Below are 19,286 nucleotides of genomic sequence, written 5' to 3'. Positions count from 1 at the left end.
ATATGGTTTCTTAGGCCGTATTTGACATACCGAAAAAATTTTAGGCGATCCGGGTCCGGGGTCCCGGGCCCACGGCGGAAGGCGTGGGCTATAGCACACGAAAATTTGGGACTCGTGCGGAATTCCAGTTTTATGGCCGTAAAATGCCAAAAAATGTAATTTGGTCATGGCTGGGAGGTGAATATGGTTTCTTAGGCCGTATTTGACATACCGAAAAATTTTTAGGCGATCCGGGTTCGGGGTCCCGGGCCCACGGCGGAAGGCGTGGGCTATAGCACACGAAAATTTGGGACTCGAGCGGAATTCCAGTTTTATGGCCGTAAAATGCTAAAAAACATAATTTGATCATGGAGGAGAGGTGAATATGGTTCCTTAGGCCGTATTTGACATACCGAAAAAATTTTAGGCGATCCGGGTCCGGGGTCCCGGGCCCACGGCGGAAGGCATGGGCTATAGCACACGAAAATTTGGGACTCGCGCGAAATTCCAGTTTTATGGCCGTAAAATGCTAAAAACATAATTTGATCATGGCGGGGTGGTGAATATGGTTCCTTAGGCCGTATTCGACGTCCCGGAAAAATTTTAGGCGATCCGGATCCGGGGTCCCGGGCCCACGGCGGAAGGCGTGGGCTATAGCACACGAAAATTTGGGACTCGCGCGGAGTTCCAGTTTTATGGCCGTAACTTGCCAAAAAATGTAATTTGGTCATGGCGGGGAGGTGAATATGGTTCGTTAGGCCGTATTTGACATACCGGAAAATTTTAGGCGATCCGGGTCAGGGGTCCCGGGCCCACGGCGGAAGGCGTGGGCTATAGCACACGAAAATTTGGGACTCGCGCGGAATTCCAGTTTTATGGCCGTAAAATGCCAAAAAACATAATTTGATCATGGAGGAGCGGTGACTATGGTTCCTTAGGCCGTATTAGACGTCCCGAAAAAATTTTAGGCGATCCGGATGCGGGGTCCCGGGCCCACGGCGGAAGGCGTGGGCTATAGCACACAAAAATTTGGGACTCGCGCGGAATTCTAGTTTTATGGCCGTAAAATGCCAAAAAAATGTAATTTGGTCATGGCGGGGAGGTGAATATGGTTTCTTAGGCCGTATTTGACATACCGAAAAAATTTTAGGCGATCCGGGTCCGGGGTCCCGGGCCCACGGCGGAAGGCGTGGGCTATAGCACACGAAAATTTGGGACTCGTGCGGAATTCCAGTTTTATGGCCGTAAAATGCCAAAAAATGTAATTTGGTCATGGCTGGGAGGTGAATATGGTTTCTTAGGCCGTATTTGACATACCGAAAAATTTTTAGGCGATCCGGGTTCGGGGTCCCGGGCCCACGGCGGAAGGCGTGGGCTATAGCACACGAAAATTTGGGACTCGTGCGGAATTCCAGTTTTATGGCCGTAAAATGCTAAAAAACATAATTTGATCATGGAGGAGCGGTGACTATGGTTCCTTAGGCCGTATTCGACGTCCCGGAAAAATTTTAGGCGATCCAGATCCGAGGTCCCGGGCCCACGGCGGAAGGCGTGGGCTATAGTACACAAAAATTTGGGACTCGCACAGAATTCTAGTTTTATGGCCGTAAAATGCCAAAAAATGTAATTTGGTCATGGCGGGGTGGTGAATATGGTTCCTTAGGCTGTATTTGACATCCCGGAAAAATTTTAGGCGATCCGGATCCGGGGTCCCGGGCCCACGGCGGAAGGCGTGGGCTATAGCACACGAAAATTTGGGACTCGCGCGGAATTCCAGTTTTATGGCCGTAAAATGCCAAAAAACATAATTTGATCATGGAGGAGCGGTGACTATGGTTCCTTAGGCCGTATTAGATGTCCCGGAAAAATTTTAGGCGATCCGGATGCGGGGTCCCGTGCCCACGGCGGAAGGCGTGGGCTATAGCACACAAAAATTTGGGACTCGCGCGGAATTCTAGTTTTATGGCCGTAAAATGCCAAAAAATGTAATTTGGTCATGGCGGGGAGGTGAATATGGTTTCTTAGGCCGTATTTGACATACCGAAAAAATTTTAGGCGATCCGGGTCCGGGGTCCCGGGCCCACGGCGGAAGGCGTGGGCTATAGCACACGAAAATTTGGGACTCGCGCGGAATTCCAGTTTTATGGCCGTAAAATGCTAAAAAACATAATTTGATCATGGAGGAGCGGTGACTATGGTTCCTTAGGCCGTATTCGACGTCCCGGAAAAATTTTAGGCGATCCGGATCCGAGGTCCCGGGCCCACGGCGGAAGGCGTGGGCTATAGTACACAAAATTTTGGGACTCGCGCGGAATTCTAGTTTTATGGCCGTAAAATGCCAAAAAATGTAATTTGGTCATGGTGAGGTGGTGAATATGGTTCCTTAGGCTGTATTTGACATCCCGGAAAAATTTTAGGCGATCCGGATCCGGGGTCCCGGGCCCACGGCGGAAGGCGTGGGCTATAGCACACGAAAATTTGGGACTCGCGCGGAGTTCCAGTTTTATTGCCGTAAAATGCCAAAAAATGTAATTTGGTCATGGCGGGGCGGTGAATATGGTTCGTTAGGCCGTATTTGACATACCGGAAAAATTTTAGGCGATCCGGGTCCGGGGTCCCGGGCCCACGGCGGAAGGCGTGGGCTATAGCACACGAAAATTTGGGACTCACGCGGAATTCCAGTTTTATGGCCGTAAAATGCCAAAAAATGTAATTTGGTCATGGCGGGGAGGTGAATATGGTTCCTTAGGCCGTATTTGACATACCGAAAAAATTTTAGGCGATCCGGGTCCGGGGTCCCGGGCCCACGGCGGAAGGCATGGGCTATAGCACACGAAAATTTGGGACTCGCGCGAAATTCCAGTTTTATGGCCGTAAAATGCTAAAAACATAATTTGATCATGGAGGAGCGGTGACTATGGTTCCTTAGGCCGTATTCGACGTCCCGGAAAAATTTTAGGCGATCCGGATCCGAGGTCTCGGGCCCACGGCGGAAGGCGTGGGCTATAGTACACAAAAATTTGGGACTCGCGCGAAATTCTAGTTTTATGGCCGTAAAATGCCAAAAATGTAATTTGGTCATGGCGGGGTGGTGAATATGGTTCCTTAGGCTGTATTTGACATCCCGAAAAAATTTTAGGCGATCCGGATCCGGGGTCCCGGGCCCACGGCGGAAGGCGTGGGCTATAGCACACGAAAATTTGGGACTCGCGCGGAGTTCCAGTTTTATGGCCGTAAAATGCCAAAAAATGTAATTTGGTCATGGCGGGGAGGTGAATATGGTTCGTTAGGCCGTATTTGACATACCGGAAAAATTTTAGGCGATCCGGGTCCGGTGTCCCGGGCCCACGGCGGAAGGCGTGGGCTATAGCACACGAAAATTTGGGACTCGCGCGGAATTCCAGTTTTATGGCCGTAAAATGCCAAAAAACATAATTTGATCATGGAGGAGCGGTGACTATGGTTCCTTAGGCCGTATTAGACGTCCCAAAAAAATTTTAGGCGATCCGGATGCGGGGTCCCGGGCCCACGGCGGAAGGCGTGGGCTATAGCACACAAAAATTTGGGACTCGCGCGGAATTCTAGTTTTATGGCCGTAAAATGCCAAAAAATGTAATTTGGTCATGGAGGGGCGGTGAATATGGTTCCTTAGGCCGTATTTGACATCCCAGAAAAATATTAGGCTATCCGGATCCGGGGTCCCGGGCCCACGGCGGAAGGCGTGGGCTATAGCACACGAAAATTTGGGACTCGCGCGGAATTCCAGTTTTATGGCCGTAAAATGCCAAAAAATGTAATTTAGTCAAGGAGGAGCGGTGACTATGGTTCCTTAGGTCGTATTCGACGTCCCGGAAAATTTTTAGGCGGTCCGTGTCTAGGGCCGTAAAATTCCAAAAAACATAATTTGATCATGGAGGGGCGGTGAATATGGTTCTATAGGCCGTATTTGACGTCCCGGAAATATTTTAGGCGATCCGGGTCCGGTGTCCCGGGCCCACGGCGGAAGGCGTGGGCTATAGCACACGAAAATTTGGGACTCGCGCGGAATTCCAGTTTTATGGCCGTAAAATGCCAAAAAATGTAATTTAGTCAAGGAGGAGCGGTGACTATGGTTCCTTAGGTCGTATTCGACGTCCCGGAAAATTTTTAGGCGGTCCGTGTCTAGGGCCGTAAAATTCCAAAAAACATAATTTGATCATGGAGGGGCGGTGAATATGGTTCTATAGGCCGTATTTGACGTCCCGGAAATATTTTAGGCGATCCGGGTCCGGTGTCCCGGGCCCACGGCGGAAGGCGTGGGCTATAGCACACGAAAATTTGGGACTCGCGCGGAATTCCAGTTTTATGGCCGTAAAATGCCAAAAAACATAATTTGATCATGGAGGAGCGGTGACTATGGTTCCTTAGGCCGTATTAGACGTCCTGGAAAAATTTTAGGCGATCCGGATGCGGGGTCCCGGGCCCACGGCGGAAGGCGTGGGCTATAGCACACAAAAATTTGGGACTCGCGCGGAATTCTAGTTTTATGGCCGTAAAATGCCAAAAAATGTAATTTGGGCATGGCGGGGAGGTGAATATGGTTTCTTAGGCCGTATTTGACATACTAAAAAAATTTTAGGCGATCCGGGTCCGGGGTCCCGGGCCCACGGCGGAAGGCGTGGGCTATAGCACACGAAAATTTGGGACTCGCGCGGAATTCCAGTTTTATGGCCGTAAAATGCTAAAAAACATAATTTGATCATGGAGGAGCGGTGACTATGGTTCCTTAGGCCGTATTCGACGTCCCGGAAAAATTTTAGGCGATCCGGATCCGAGGTCCCGGGCCCACGGCGGAAGGCGTGGGCTATAGTACACAAAAATTTGGGACTCGCGCGGAATTCTAGTTTTATGGCCGTAAAATGCCAAAAAATGTAATTTGGTCATGGCGGGGTGGTGAATATGGTTCCTTAGGCTGTATTTGACATCCCGGAAAAATTTTAGGCGATCCGGATCCGGGGTCCCGGGCCCACGGCGGAAGGCGTGGGCTATAGCACACGAAAATTTGGGACTCGCGCGGAGTTCCAGTTTTATTGCCGTAAAATGCCAAAAAATGTAATTTGGTCATGGCGGGGCGGTGAATATGGTTCGTTAGGCCGTATTTGACATACCGGAAAAATTTTAGGCGATCCGGGTCCGGGGTCCCGGGCCCACGGCGGAAGGCGTGGGCTATAGCACACGAAAATTTGGGACTCACGCGGAATTCCAGTTTTATGGCCGTAAAATGCCAAAAAATGTAATTTGGTCATGGCGGGGAGGTGAATATGGTTCCTTAGGCCGTATTTGACATACCGAAAAAATTTTAGGCGATCCGGGTCCGGGGTCCCGGGCCCACGGCGGAAGGCATGGGCTATAGCACACGAAAATTTGGGACTCGCGCGAAATTCCAGTTTTATGGCCGTAAAATACTAAAAAAACATAATTTGATAATGGAGGAGCGGTCACTATGGTTCCTTAGGCCGTATTCGACGTCCCGGAAAAATTTTAGGCGATCCGGATCCGAGGTCTCGGGCCCACGGCGGAAGGCGTGGGCTATAGTACACAAAAATTTGGGACTCGCGCGGAATTCTAGTTTTATGGCCGTAAAATGCCAAAAATGTAATTTGGTCATGGCGGGGTGGTGAATATGGTTCCTTAGGCTGTATTTGACATCCCGGAAAAATTTTAGGCGATCCGGATCCGGGGTCCCGGGCCCACGGCGGAAGGCGTGGGCTATAGCACACGAAAATTTGGGACTCGCGCGGAGTTCCAGTTTTATGGCCGTAAAATGCCAAACAATGTAATTTGGTCATGGCGGGGAGGTGAATATGGTTTGTTAGGCCGTATTTGACATACCGGAAAAATTTTAGGCGATCCGGGTCCGGTGTCCCGGGCCCACGGCGGAAGGCGTGGGCTATAGCACACGAAAATTTGGGACTCGCGCGGAATTCCAGTTTTATGGCCGTAAAATGCCAAAAAACATAATTTGATCATGGAGGAGCGGTGACTATGGTTCCTTAGGCCGTATTAGACGTCCCAAAAAAAATTTTAGGCGATCCGGATGCGGGGTCCCGGGCCCACGGCGGAAGGCGTGGGCTATAGCACACAAAAATTTGGGACTCGCGCGGAATTCTAGTTTTATGGCCGTAAAATGCCAAAAAATGTAATTTGGTCATGGAGGGGCAGTGAATATGGTTCCTTAGGCCGTATTTGACATCCCAGAAAAATATTAGGCTATCCGGATCCGGGGTCCCGGGCCCACGGCGGAAGGCGTGGGCTATAGCACACGAAAATTTGGCACTCGCGCGGAATTCCAGTTTTATGGCCGTAAAATGCCAAAAAATGTAATTTAGTCAAGGAGGAGCGGTGACTATGGTTCCTTAGGTCGTATTCGACGTCCCGGAAAATTTTTAGGCGGTCCGTGTCTAGGGCCGTAAAATTCCAAAAAACATAATTTGATCATGGAGGGGCGGTGAATATGGTTCTATAGGCCGTATTTGACGTCCCGGAAATATTTTAGGCGATCCGGGTCCGGTGTCCCGGGCCCACGGCGGAAGGCGTGGGCTATAGCACACGAAAATTTGGGACTCGCGCGGAATTCCAGTTTTATGGCCGTAAAATGCCAAAAAACATAATTTGATCATGGAGGAGCGGTGACTATGGTTCCTTAGGCCGTATTAGACGTCCCGGAAATATTTTAGGCGATCCGGATGCGGGGTCCCGGGCCCACGGCGGAAGGCGTGGGCTATAGCACACAAAAATTTGGGACTCGCGCGGAATTCCAGTTTTATGGCCGTAAAATGCCAAAAAATGTAATTTAGTCAAGGAGGAGCGGTGACTATGGTTCCTTAGGTCGTATTCGACGTCCCGGAAAATTTTTAGGCGGCCCGTGTCTAGGGCCGTAAAATTCCAAAAAACATAATTTGATCATGGAGGGGCGGTGAATATGGTTCTATAGGCCGTATTTGACGTCCCGGAAATATTTTAGGCGATCCGGGTCCGGTGTCCCGGGCCCACGGCGGAAGGCGTGGGCTATAGCACACGAAAATTTGGGACTTGCGCGGAATTCCAGTTTTATGGCCGTAAAATGCCAAAAAACATAATTTGATCATGGAGGAGCGGTGACAATGGTTCCTTAGGCCGTATTAGACGTCCCGGAAAAATTTTAGGCGATCCGGATGCGGGGTCCCGGGCCCACGGCGGAAGGCGTGGGCTATAGCACACAAAAATTTGGGACTCGCGCGGAATTCTAGTTTTATGGCCGTAAAATGCCAAAAAAATGTAATTTGGTCATGGCGGGGAGGTGAATATGGTTTCTTAGGCCGTATTTGACATACCGAAAAAATTTTAGGCGATCCGGGTCCGGGGTCCCGGGCCCACGGCGGAAGGCGTGGGCTATAGCACACGAAAATTTGGGACTCGTGCGGAATTCCAGTTTTATGGCCGTAAAATGCCAAAAAATGTAATTTGGTCATGGCTGGGAGGTGAATATGGTTTCTTAGGCCGTATTTGACATACCGAAAAATTTTTAGGCGATCCGGGTTCGGGGTCCCGGGCCCACGGCGGAAGGCGTGGGCTATAGCACACGAAAATTTGGGACTCGAGCGGAATTCCAGTTTTATGGCCGTAAAATGCTAAAAAACATAATTTGATCATGGAGGAGAGGTGAATATGGTTCCTTAGGCCGTATTTGACATACCGAAAAAATTTTAGGCGATCCGGGTCCGGGGTCCCGGGCCCACGGCGGAAGGCATGGGCTATAGCACACGAAAATTTGGGACTCGCGCGAAATTCCAGTTTTATGGCCGTAAAATGCTAAAAACATAATTTGATCATGGCGGGGTGGTGAATATGGTTCCTTAGGCCGTATTCGACGTCCCGGAAAAATTTTAGGCGATCCGGATCCGGGGTCCCGGGCCCACGGCGGAAGGCGTGGGCTATAGCACACGAAAATTTGGGACTCGCGCGGAGTTCCAGTTTTATGGCCGTAACTTGCCAAAAAATGTAATTTGGTCATGGCGGGGAGGTGAATATGGTTCGTTAGGCCGTATTTGACATACCGGAAAATTTTAGGCGATCCGGGTCAGGGGTCCCGGGCCCACGGCGGAAGGCGTGGGCTATAGCACACGAAAATTTGGGACTCGCGCGGAATTCCAGTTTTATGGCCGTAAAATGCCAAAAAACATAATTTGATCATGGAGGAGCGGTGACTATGGTTCCTTAGGCCGTATTAGACGTCCCGAAAAAATTTTAGGCGATCCGGATGCGGGGTCCCGGGCCCACGGCGGAAGGCGTGGGCTATAGCACACAAAAATTTGGGACTCGCGCGGAATTCTAGTTTTATGGCCGTAAAATGCCAAAAAATGTAATTTGGTCATGGAGGGGCGGTGAATATGGTTCCTTAGGCCGTATTTGACATCCCGGAAAAATATTAGGCTATCCGGATCCGGGGTCCCGGGCCCACGGCGGAAGGCGTGGGCTATAGCACACGAAAATTTGGGACTCGCGCGGAATTCCAGTTTTATGGCCGTAAAATGCCAAAAAATGTAATTTGGTCATGGAGGAGCGGTGACTATGGTTCCTTAGGTCGTATTCGACGTCCCGGAAAATTTTTAGGCGGTCCGTGTCTGGGGCCGTAAAATTCGTGGGCTATAGTACACAAAAATTTGGGACTCGCGCGGAATTCTAGTTTTATGGCCGTAAAATGCGAAAAATGTAATTTGGTCATGGCGGGGTGGTGAATATGGTTCCTTAGGCTGTATTTGACATCCCGGAAAAATTTTAGGCGATCCGGATCCGGGGTCCCGGGCCCACGGCGGAAGGCGTGGGCTATAGCACACGAAAATTTGGGACTCGCGCGGAGTTCCAGTTTTATTGCCGTAAAATGCCAAAAAATGTAATTTGGTCATGGCGGGGCGGTGAATATGGTTCGTTAGGCCGTATTTGACATACCGGAAAAATTTTAGGCGATCCGGGTCCGGTGTCCCGGGCCCACGGCGGAAGGCGTGGGCTATAGCACACGAAAATTTGGGACTCGCGCGGAATTCCAGTTTTATGGCCGTAAAATGCCAAAAAACATAATTTGATCATGGAGGAGCGGTGACTATGGTTCCTTAGGCCGTATTAGATGTCCCGGAAAAATTTTAGGCGATCCGGATGCGGGGTCCCGGGCCCACGGCGGAAGGCGTGGGCTATAGCACACAAAAATTTGGGACTCGCACGGAATTCTAGTTTTATGGCCGTAAAATGCCAAAAAATGTAATTTGGTCATGGAGGGGCGGTGAATATGGTTCCTTAGGCCGTATTTGACATCCCAGAAAAATATTAGGCTATCCGGATCCGGGGTCCCGGGCCCACGGCGGAAGGCGTGGGCTATAGCACACGAAAATTTGGGACTCGCGCGGAATTCCAGTTTTATGGCCGTAAAATGCCAAAAAATGTAATTTAGTCAAGGAGGAGCGGTGACTATGGTTCCTTAGGTCGTATTCGACGTCCCGGAAAATTTTTAGGCGGTCCGTGTCTAGGGCCGTAAAATTCCAAAAAACATAATTTGATCATGGAGGGGCGGTGAATATGGTTCTATAGGCCGTATTTGACGTCCCGGAAATATTTTAGGCGATCCGGGTCCGGTGTCCCGGGCCCACGGCGGAAGGCGTGGGCTATAGCACACGAAAATTTGGGACTCGCGCGGAATTCCAGTTTTATGGCCGTAAAATGCCAAAAAACATAATTTGATCATGGAGGAGCGGTGACAATGGTTCCTTAGGCCGTATTAGACGTCCCGGAAAAATTTTAGGCGATCCGGATGCGGGGTCCCGGGCCCACGGCGGAAGGCGTGGGCTATAGCACACAAAAATTTGGGACTCGCACGGAATTCTAGTTTTATGGCCGTAAAATGCCAAAAAATGTAATTTGGTCATGGAGGGGCGGTGAATATGGTTCCTTAGGCCGTATTTGACATCCCGGAAAAATATTAGGCTATTCTGATCCGGGGTCCCGGGCCCACGGCGGAAGGCGTGGGCTATAGCACACGAAAATTTGGGACTCGCGCGGAATTCCAGTTTTATGGCTGTAAAATGCCAAAAAATGTAATTTGGTCATGGAGGGGTGGTGAATATGGTTCCTTAGGCTGTATTTGACATCCCGGAAAAATTTTAGGCGATCCGGATCCGGGGTCCCGGGCCCATGGCGGAAGGCATGGGCTATAGCACACAAAAATTTGTGACTCGCGCGAAATTCTAGTTTTATGGCCGTAAAATGCCAAAATATGTAATTTGGTCATGGAGGGGCGGTGAATATGGTTCCTTAGGCCGTATTTGACATCCCGGAAAAATATTAGGCTATCCGGATCCGGGGTCCCGGGCCCATGGCGGAAGGCGTGGGCTATAGCACACGAAAATTTGGGACTCGCGCGGAATTCCAGTTTTATGGCCGTAAAATGCCAAAAAATGTAATTTGGTCATGGAGGGGCGGTGACTATGGTTCCTTAGGTCGTATTCGACGTCCCGGAAAATTTTTAGGCGGTCCGTGTCTGGGGCCGTAAAATTCCAAAAAACATAATTTGATCATGGAGGGGCGGTGAATATGGTTCTATAGGCCGTATTTGACGTCCCGGAAAAATTTTAGGCGATCCGGGGTCCCGGGCCCACGGCGGAAGGCGTGGGCTATAGCACACGAAAATTTGGGACTCGCGCGGAATTCCAGTTTTAAGGCCGTAAAATGCCAAAAAACATAATTTGATCATGGAGGAGCGGTGACTATGGTTCCTTAGGCCGTATTAGACGTCCCGGAAAAATTTTAGGCGATCCGGATGCGGGGTCCCGGGCCCACGGCGGAAGGCGTGGGCTATAGCACACAAAAATTTGGGACTCGCGCGGAATTCTAGTTTTATGGCCGTAAAATGCCAAAAAATGTAATTTGGTCATGGAGGAGCGGTGAATATGGTTCCTTAGGCCGTATTTGACATCCCGGAAAAATATTAGGCTATTCTGATCCGGGGTCCCGGGCCCACGGCGGAAGGCGTGGGCTATAGCACACGAAAATTTGGGACTCGCACGGAATTCTAGTTTTATGGCCGTAAAATGCCAAAAAATGTAATTTGGTCATGGCGGGGTGGTGAATATGGTTCCTTAGGCTGTATTTGACATCCCGGAAAAATTTTAGGCGATCCGGATCCGGGGTCCCGGGCCCACGGCGGAAGGCGTGGGCTATAGCACACGAAAATTTGGGACTCGCGCGGAGTTCCAGTTTTATTGCCGTAAAATGCCAAAAAATGTAATTTGGTCATGGCGGGGAGGTGAATATGGTTCGTTAGGCCGTATTTGACATACCGGAAAAATTTTAGGCGATCCGGGTCCGGGGTCCCGGGCCCACGGCGGAAGGCGTGGGCTATAGCACACGAAAATTTGAGACTCGCGCGGAATTCCAGTTTTATGGCCGTAAAATGCCAAAAAACATAATTTGATCATGGAGGAGCAGTGACTATGGTTCCTTAGGCCGTATTAGACTTCCCGGAAAAATGTTAGGCGATCCGGATGGAGGGGTGGTGAATATGGTTCCTTAGGCCGTATTTGACATCCCGGAAAAATATTAGGCTATCAGGATCCGGGGTCCCGGGCCCACGGCGGAAGGCGTGGGCTATAGCACACGAAAATTTGGGACTCGCGCGGAATTCCAGTTTTATGGCCGTAAAATGCCAAAAAATGTAATTTGGTCATGGAGGAGCGGTGACTATGGTTCCTTAGGTCGTATTCGACGTCCCGGAAAATTTTTAGGCGGTCCGTGTCTGGGGCCGTAAAATTCCAAAAAACATAATTAGATCATGGAGGGGCGGTGAATATGGTTCTATAGGCCGTATTTGACGTCCCGGAAAAATTTTAGGCGATCCGGGTCCGGGGTCCCGGGCCCACGGCGGAAGGCGTGGGCTATAGCACACGAAAATTTGGGACTCGCACGGAATTCCAGTTTTATGGCCGTAAAATGCCAAAAAACATAATTTGATCATGGAGGAGCGGTGACTATGGTTCCTTAGGCCGTATTAGACGTCCCGGAAAAATTTTAGGCGATCCGGATGCGGGGTCCCGGGCCCACGGCGGAAGGCGTGGGCTATAGCACACGAAAATTTGGGACTCGCGCGGAATTCCAGTTTTATGGCCGTAAAATGCCAAAAAACATAATTTGATCATGGAGGAGCGGTGACTATGGTTCCTTAGGCCGTATTTGACGTCCCGGAAAAATTTTAGGCGATCCGGATGCGGGGTCCCGGGCCCACGGCGGAAGGCGTGGGCTATAGCACACAAAAATTTGGGACTCGCGCGGAATTCTAGTTTTATGGCCGTAAAATGCCAAAAAATGTAATTTGGTCATGGAGGGGCGGTGAATATGGTTCCTTAGGCCGTATTTGACATCCCGGAAAAATATTAGGCTATTCTGATCCGGGGTCCCGGGCCCACGGCGGAAGGCGTGGGCTATAGCACACGAAAATTTGGGACTCGCGCGGAATTCCAGTTTTATGGCCGTAAAATGCCAAAAAATGTAATTTGGTCATGGCGGGGTGGTGAATATGGTTCCTTAGGCTGTATTTGACATCCCGGAAAAATTTTAGGCGATCCGGATCCGGGGTCCCGGGCCCATGGCGGAAGGCATGGGCTATAGCACACAAAAATTTGGGACTCGCGCGGAATTCTAGTTTTATGGCCGTAAAATGCCAAAAAATGTAATTTGGTCATGGAGGGGCGGTGAATATGGTTCCTTAGGCCGTATTTGACATCCCGGAAAAATATTAGGCTATCCGGATCCGGGGTCCCGGGCCCATGGCGGAAGGCGTGGGCTATAGCACACGAAAATTTGGGACTCGCGCGGAATTCCAGTTTTATGGCCGTAAAATGCCAAAAAATGTAATTTGGTCATGGAGGAGCGGTGACTATGGTTCCTTAGGTCGTATTCGACGTCCCGGAAAATTTTTAGGCGGTCCGTGTCTGGGGCCGTAAAATTCCAAAAAACATAATTTGATCATGGAGGGGCGGTGAATATGGTTCTATAGGCCGTATTTGACGTCCCGGAAAAATTTTAGGCGATCCGGGTCCGGGGTCCCGGGCCCACGGCGGAAGGCGTGGGCTATAGCACACGAAAATTTGGGACTCGCGCGGAATTCCAGTTTTATGGCCGTAAAATGCCAAAAAACATAATTTGATCATGGAGGAGCGGTGACTATGGTTCTTTAGGCCGTATTAGACGTCCCGGAAAATTTTTAGGCGATCCGGATGCGGGGTCCCGGGCCCACGGCGGAAGGCGTGGGCTATAGCACACAAAAATTTGGGACTCGCGCGGAATTCTAGTTTTATGGCCGTAAAATGCCAAAAAATGTAATTTGGTCATGGCGGGGAGGTGAATATGGTTTCTTAGGCCGTATTTGACATACCGAAAAAATTTTAGGCGATCCGGGTCCGGGGTCCCGGGCCCACGGCGGAAGGCGTGGGCTATAGCACACGAAAATTTGGGACTCGCGCGGAATTCCAGTTTTATGGCCGTAAAATGCTAAAAAACATAATTTGATCATGGAGGAGCGGTGACTATGGTTCCTTAGGCCGTATTCGACGTCCCGGAAAAATTTTAGGCGATCCGGATCCGAGGTCCCGGGCCCACGGCGGAAGGCGTGGGCTATAGTACACAAAAATTTGGGACTCGCGCGGAATTCTAGTTTTATGGCCGTAAAATGCCAAAAAATGTAATTTGGTCATGGCGGGGTGGTGAATATGGTTCCTTAGGCCGTATTAGACATCCCCGAAAAATTTTAGGCGATCCGGATGCGGGGTCCCGGGCCCACGGCGGAAGGCGTGGGCTATAGCACACAAAAATTTGGGACTCGCGCGGAATTCTAGTTTTATGGCCGTAAAAGGCCAAAAAATGTAATTTGGTCATGGAGGGGTGGTGAATATGGTTCCTTAGGCCGTATTTTACATCCCGGAAAAATATTAGGCTATCCGGATCCGGGGTCCCGGGCCTACGGCGGAAGGCGTGGGCTATAGCACACGAAAATTTGGGACTCGCGCGGAATTCCAGTTTTATGGCCGTAAAATGCCAAAAAATGAAATTTGGTCATGGAAGGGAGGTGAATATGGTTCCTTAGGCCGTATTTGACATACCGAAAAAATTTCAGGCGATCCGGGTCCGGGGTCCCGGGCCCACGGCGGAAGGCGTGGGCTATAGCACACGAAAATTTGGGACTCGCGCGGAATTCCAGTTTTATGGCCGTAAAATGCCAAAAAATGTAATTTGGTCATGGCGGGGTGGTGAATATGGTTCCTTAGGCTGTATTTGACATCCCGGAAAAATTTTAGGCGATCCGGATCCGGGGTCCCGGGCCCACGGCGGAAGGCGTGGGCTATAGCACACGAAAATTTGGGACTCGCGCGGAATTCCAGTTTTATGGCCGTAAAATGCCAAAAAATGTAATTTGGTCATGGAGGGGCGGTGACTATGGTTCCTTAGGTCGTATTCGACGTCCCGGAAAATTTTTAGGCGGTCCGTGTCTGGGGCCGTTAAATTCCAAAAAACATAATTTGATCATGGAGGGGCGGTGAATATGGTTCTATAGGCCGTATTTGACGTCCCGGAAAAATTTTAGGCGATCCGGGGTCCCGGGCCCACGGCGGAAGGCGTGGGCTATAGCACACGAAAATTTGGGACTCGCGCGGAATTCCAGTTTTAAGGCCGTAAAATGCCAAAAAACATAATTTGATCATGGAGGAGCGGTGACTATGGTTCCTTAGGCCGTATTAGACGTCCCGGAAAAATTTTAGGCGATCCGGATGCGGGGTCCCGGGCCCACGGCGGAAGGCGTGGGCTATAGCACACAAAAATTTGGGACTCGCGCGGAATTCTAGTTTTATGGCCGTAAAATGCCAAAAAATGTAATTTGGTCATGGAGGGGAGGTGAATATGGTTCCTTAGGCCGTATTTGACATACCGAAAAAATTTTAGGCGATCTGGGTCCGGGGTCCCGGGCCCACGGCGGAAGGCATGGGCTATAGCACACGAAAATTTGGGACTCGCGCGGAATTCCAGTTTTATGTCCGTAAAATGCCAAAAAACATAATTTGATCATGGAGGAGCGGTGACTATGGTTCCTTAGGACGTATTAGACGTCCCGGAAAATTTTTAGGCGATCCGGATGCGGGGTCCCGGGCCCACGGCGGAAGGCGTGGGCTATAGCACACAAAAATTTGGGACTCGCGCGGAATTCTAGTTTTATGGCCGTAAAAGGCCAAAAAATGTAATTTGGTCATGGAGGGGTGGTGAATATGGTTCCTTAGGCCGTATTTTACATCCCGGAAAAATATTAGGCTATCCGGATCCGGGGTCCCGGGCCTACGGCGGAAGGCGTGGGCTATAGCACACGAAAATTTGGGACTCGCGCGGAATTCCAGTTTTATGGCCGTAAAATGCCAAAAAATGTAATTTGGTCATGGCAGGGAGGTGAATATGGTTCCTTAGGCCGTATTTGACATACCGAAAAAATTTCAGGCGATCCGGGTCCGGGGTCCCGGGCCCACGGCGGAAGACGTGGGCTATAGCACACGAAATTTGGGACTCGCGCGGAATTCTAGTTTTATGGCCGTAAAATGCCAAAAAATGTAATTTGGTCATGGCGGGGTGGTGAATATGGTTCCTTAGGCTGTATTTGACATCCCGGAAAAATTTTAGGCGATCCGGATCCGGGGTCCCGGGCCCACGGCGGAAGGCGTGGGCTATAGCACACGAAAATTTGGGACTCGCGCGGAGTTCCAGTTTTATTGCCGTAAAATGCCAAAAAATGTAATTTGGTCATGGCGGGGAGGTGAATATGGTTCGTTAGGCCGTATTTGACATACCGGAAAAATTTTAGGCGATCCGGGTCCGGGGTCCCGGGCCCACGGCGGAAGGCGTGGGCTATAGCACACGAAAATTTGAGACTCGCGCGGAATTCCAGTTTTATGGCCGTAAAATGCCAAAAAACATAATTTGATCATGGAGGAGCAGTGACTATGGTTCCTTAGGCCGTATTAGACTTCCCGGAAAAATGTTAGGCGATCCGGATGGAGGGGTGGTGAATATGGTTCCTTAGGCCGTATTTGACATCCCGGAAAAATATTAGGCTATCAGGATCCGGGGTCCCGGGCCCACGGCGGAAGGCGTGGGCTATAGCACACGAAAATTTGGGACTCGCGCGGAATTCCAGTTTTATGGCCGTAAAATGCCAAAAAATGTAATTTGGTCATGGAGGAGCGGTGACTATGGTTCCTTAGGTCGTATTCGACGTCCCGGAAAATTTTTAGGCGGTCCGTGTCTGGGGCCGTAAAATTCCAAAAAACATAATTAGATCATGGAGGGGCGGTGAATATGGTTCTATAGGCCGTATTTGACGTCCCGGAAAAATTTTAGGCGATCCGGGTCCGGGGTCCCGGGCCCACGGCGGAAGGCGTGGGCTATAGCACACGAAAATTTGGGACTCGCACGGAATTCCAGTTTTATGGCCGTAAAATGCCAAAAAAACATAATTTGATCATGGAGGAGCGGTGACTATGGTTCCTTAGGCCGTATTAGACGTCCCGGAAAAATTTTAGGCGATCCGGATGCGGGGTCCCGGGCCCACGGCGGAAGGCGTGGGCTATAGCACACGAAAATTTGGGACTCGCGCGGAATTCCAGTTTTATGGCCGTAAAATGCCAAAAAACATAATTTGATCATGGAGGAGCGGTGACTATGGTTCCTTAGGCCGTATTAGACGTCCCGGAAAAATTTTAGGCGATCCGGATGCGGGGTCCCGGGCCCACGGCGGAAGGCGTGGGCTATAGCACACAAAAATTTGGGACTCGCGCGGAATTCTAGTTTTATGGCCGTAAAATGCCAAAAAATGTAATTTGGTCATGGAGGGGCGGTGAATATGTTCCTTAGGCCGTATTTGACATCCCGGAAAAATATTAGGCTATTCTGATCCGGGGTCCCGGGCCCACGGCGGAAGGCGTGGGCTATAGCACACGAAAATTTGGGACTCGCACGGAATTCTAGTTTTATGGCCGTAAAATGCCAAAAAATGTAATTTGGTCATGGCGGGGTGGTGAATATGGTTCCTTAGGCTGTATTTGACATCCCGGAAAAATTTTAGGCGATCCGGATCCGGGGTCCCGGGCCCACGGCGGAAGGCGTGGGCTATAGCACACGAAAATTTGGGACTCGCGCGGAGTTCCAGTTTTATTGCCGTAAAATGCCAAAAAATGTAATTTGGTCATGGCGGGGAGGTGAATATGGTTCGTTAGGCCGTATTTGACATACCGGAAAAATTTTAGGCGATCCGGGTCCGGGGTCCCGGGCCCACGGCGGAAGGCGTGGGCTATAGCACACGAAAATTTGAGACTCGCGCGGAATTCCAGTTTTATGGCCGTAAAATGCCAAAAAACATAATTTGATCATGGAGGAGCAGTGACTATGGTTCCTTAGGCCGTATTAGACTTCCCGGAAAAATGTTAGGCGATCCGGATGGAGGGGTGGTGAATATGGTTCCTTAGGCCGTATTTGACATCCCGGAAAAATATTAGGCTATCAGGATCCGGGGTCCCGGGCCCACGGCGGAAGGCATGGGCTATAGCACACGAAAATTTGGGACTCGCGCGGAATTCCAGTTTTATGTCCGTAAAATGCCAAAAAACATAATTTGATCATGGAGGAGCGGTGACTATGGTTCCTTAGGACGTATTAGACGTCCCGGAAAATTTTTAGGCGATCCGGATGCGGGGTCCCGGGCCCATGGCGGAAGGCGTGGGCTATAGCACACAAAAATTTGGGACTCGCGCGGAATTCTAGTTTTATGGCCGTAAAAGGCCAAAAAATGTAATTTGGTCATGGAGGGGTGGTGAATATGGTTCCTTAGGCCGTATTTTACATCCCGGAAAAATATTAGGCTATCCGGATCCGGGGTCCCGGGCCTACGGCGGAAGGCGTGGGCTATAGCACACGAAAATTTGGGACTCGCGCGGAATTCCAGTTTTATGGCCGTAAAATGCCAAAAAATGTAATTTGGTCATGGCAGGGAGGTGAATATGGTTCCTTAGGCCGTATTTGACATACCGAAAAAATTTCAGGCGATCCGGGTCCGGGGTCCCGGGCCCACGGCGGAAGACGTGGGCTATAGCACACGAAATTTGGGACTCGCGCGGAATTCTAGTTTTATGGCCGTAAAATGCCAAAAAATGTAATTTGGTCATGGCGGGGTGGTGAATATGGTTCCTTAGGCTGTATTTGACATCCCGGAAAAATTTTAGGCGATCCGGATCCGGGGTCCCGGGCCCACGGCGGAAGGCGTGGGCTATAGCACACGAAAATTTGGGACTCGCGCGGAGTTCCAGTTTTATTGCCGTAAAATGCCAAAAAATGTAATTTGGTCATGGCGGGGAGGTGAATATGGTTCGTTAGGCCGTATTTGACATACCGGAAAAATTTTAGGCGATCCGGGTCCGGGGTCCCGGGCCCACGGCGGAAGGCGTGGGCTATAGCACACGAAAATTTGAGACTCGCGCGGAATTCCAGTTTTATGGCCGTAAAATGCCAAAAAACATAATTTGATCATGGAGGAGCAGTGACTATGGTTCCTTAGGCCGTATTAGACTTCCCGGAAAAATGTTAGGCGATCCGGATGGAGGGGTGGTGAATATGGTTCCTTAGGCCGTATTTGACATCCCGGAAAAATATTAGGCTATCAGGATCCGGGGTCCCGGGCCCACGGCGGAAGGCGTGGGCTATAGCACACGAAAATTTGGGACTCGCGCGGAATTCCAGTTTTATGGCCGTAAAATGCCAAAAAATGTAATTTGGTCATGGAGGAGCGGTGACTATGGTTCCTTAGGTCGTATTCGACGTCCCGGAAAATTTTTAGGCGGTCCGTGTCTGGGGCCGTAAAATTCCAAAAAACATAATTAGATCATGGAGGGGCGGTGAATATGGTTCTATAGGCCGTATTTGACGTCCCGGAAAAATTTTAGGCGATCCGGGTCCGGGGTCCCGGGCCCACGGCGGAAGGCGTGGGCTATAGCACACGAAAATTTGGGACTCGCACGGAATTCCAGTTTTATGGCCGTAAAATGCCAAAAAAACATAATTTGATCATGGAGGAGCGGTGACTATGGTTCCTTAGGCCGTATTAGACGTCCCGGAAAAATTTTAGGCGATCCGGATGCGGGGTCCCGGGCCCACGGCGGAAGGCGTGGGCTATAGCACACGAAAATTTGGGACTCGCGCGGAATTCCAGTTTTATGGCC

This window comes from Nicotiana tabacum, chromosome 5, assembly GCF_000715075.1.
Source record: "Nicotiana tabacum cultivar K326 chromosome 5, ASM71507v2, whole genome shotgun sequence".
NCBI lineage: Eukaryota > Viridiplantae > Streptophyta > Magnoliopsida > Solanales > Solanaceae > Nicotiana > Nicotiana tabacum.
Note: the sequence above shows the minus strand (reverse complement) of the source record.